This window comes from Octopus bimaculoides, chromosome 3, assembly GCF_001194135.2.
Source record: "Octopus bimaculoides isolate UCB-OBI-ISO-001 chromosome 3, ASM119413v2, whole genome shotgun sequence".
In the NCBI taxonomy this organism is placed as follows: Eukaryota; Metazoa; Mollusca; class Cephalopoda; order Octopoda; family Octopodidae; genus Octopus; species Octopus bimaculoides.
In genome coordinates this window covers 83,807,368-83,809,635 of record NC_068983.1, presented here as the reverse complement: position 1 = coordinate 83,809,635, position 2,268 = coordinate 83,807,368, and the positions used below count along the sequence as shown (strand labels likewise).

The 2,268-nt window shown below is 28.0% G+C and overlaps 1 long non-coding RNA gene across 2 annotated transcripts in view; it reads left to right on the top strand.

Annotated features, from left to right (window-relative positions):
- Positions 1-2,268, top strand: part of LOC128247414 (uncharacterized) — a 16,508-nt gene that overhangs the window by 12,090 nt on the left and 2,150 nt on the right. For both annotated transcript variants that reach the window (XR_008263795.1, XR_008263796.1), the window contains exons 2-3: positions 195-400; positions 1,831-1,878. This is a non-coding gene — a long non-coding RNA (uncharacterized LOC128247414). The remainder of the gene's footprint in view (positions 1-194; positions 401-1,830; positions 1,879-2,268) is intronic.

The following is a 2,268-nucleotide window of genomic DNA, read 5'->3' as shown; positions in this document are numbered from 1 at the left end:
AAATTTATTTTTAAAACAAACAGTAAGAGACACAAACACATTCTACACATTTCTTGAGAGGTGAAGGTTTAAAGTTTATAGTTGAACATGATCAATTGAATTAAGCCTTAAATGAAATAATATTTTAATTGTGTTTTAATGTTTCATTTTGTTCATTTTAAAGTTGTATAATTTTCATTTGTGTAATCCCATAGAAAATGGTGATGCCACGAGAAAAGTCTTTTTGTGTGCTGCAGTTTGAGAAATGCGAATCGATTGTGCAAGTGCAACATGAATTCCGTCGCCAATTCAATGAAAATCCATCTCGTCATCCTCCACACTTCTCTTAACAAAGAGAAGGATCTTGTCAGAAGGCCCTGGTTAATCTAGGCGAGGTGATGTGGACTCCTACCCCTCTCTGGTGAATTGCACAACCACTCTATTAACTGTAAAAAGTGGGATCCCAAGCTTTTCTGCGATTTTATGGGGGCTATGTCCACCTTCAGAATAACCCACAACACGGTCTCTTTGAAATTCAGACAGTTTCAAGGCTTCTTTTGCATGATTAAACAGAGTCACATATAAAATTCGAAACAATAACATTAATTAATAAAAAATATAAACATTTATAAGTTAGAATAAATATAGAACGATGTTTTATGGGGTGTCTATTTACTTCTGTCATATATATATATATATATATATATCTGTGTGTGTGTGTGTGTATACATATATGTATGTATGTGTGTGTGTGTATATATATATACACGCACATATATATATATACACACATATAAAACATGTATATCTATATGCATAATTACACACATATATGCAGACACACACGCACAGACAGCACACACACACACATACACACACAGCACACGCACACACATACACACACAGACACAGACACATGCTCAAACATACACATGTATCATTATTTTATATTTTTCCAATCAAAAGGTTCATAGAGTCTTGAAATTTTTTGCTCAAATTCCAAAATATATTTACCGAAAACGTCTAAATTGAAATTTCGAAGTTACTGTCAAACTTTTCTTTGTAGAAATAAAATCTACATCATACTCTGCCTAAAAGTATTGAGTGGTACTTCAATTTATGTTTGTGTGTTATTTTTTTACATATAACTATACTTAAAACAAACATTAACATTTAATATCTACGTACATTAATATATATATACATCTACATACATACATATATGTATATATATACTTTTATAAGTATATATACATATGTGAATATATATATATATATATATATATATATATATATATATATATATATATATATATATATATATATATATATGTGTGTGTGCACACACACACACACACACACATATGTTATATGTAAAGATTGGATCAGTTTGAGCTTTAAATGTGGAAAATCTTGGATGTTTTAAAAATATATTTTCCTTAACCTATTTTTCTTATTTGGAAATCAGAAATCAAATTTTCTCAAAACGATTTGTTATTTTAAGCTAATTGCTTTTCGATATTTCCAAGGTTTCAATGTTCTTGCATTAAAGCAAAATAATATATAAAGAAATTTTTAGGTATTGTTTAAAAATAATTTTTAATTTTCAATTAAACTTGTGACTTACACCAATAAATCTTGCACTGAACAAGGTCTAACACTTAGAACTGGCAGTAGATTTAAGTGCTGTCGGAAAGGAGCTGAGAGGAACAACATTTTCTTTAATGGAAGATTTAACCATTTTTTGTTGTATTATTTGTTTATCAGTATTTGTTTCTATTTTTACATATTGTTTATGTTTATATTTATAATTTATGTAATTTTAATCTAAGTTGTTTTGTTTTATTTCAGAAACAGCATTTATACTATAATAGAATTGAATCTATTGCCAAAGAGGAGGTAAAATATAACAAACCATTGATTCTTCATATAAACCTGGTTTCTTCTGTTTCGTAAAGTTTTTGGTAACAACTCCTAAACATTTCACTTAGAAACTTCTAGCTTTTCATTATATTTTTTTGTATCATTTTTTTTAATTATGTTCATTCATTCATTCAGTTATTTTAATCATTCGTTCATTCATTCGTTCATTATTCTTTCTTTCTCCCCGATCTGAAGAACTTAAAGCTGTGTGTGTATGTATGTATCTATGCATATTTTTTTTGTATTGCTAATAATTGAAATTTCAGAAATGTTACTAGATTTGAAAATTGTTAAGTGTTTTGATCTTGAATTAATGTAATTATTGACTTTACATACACACACACACACACACACACACATAATTAT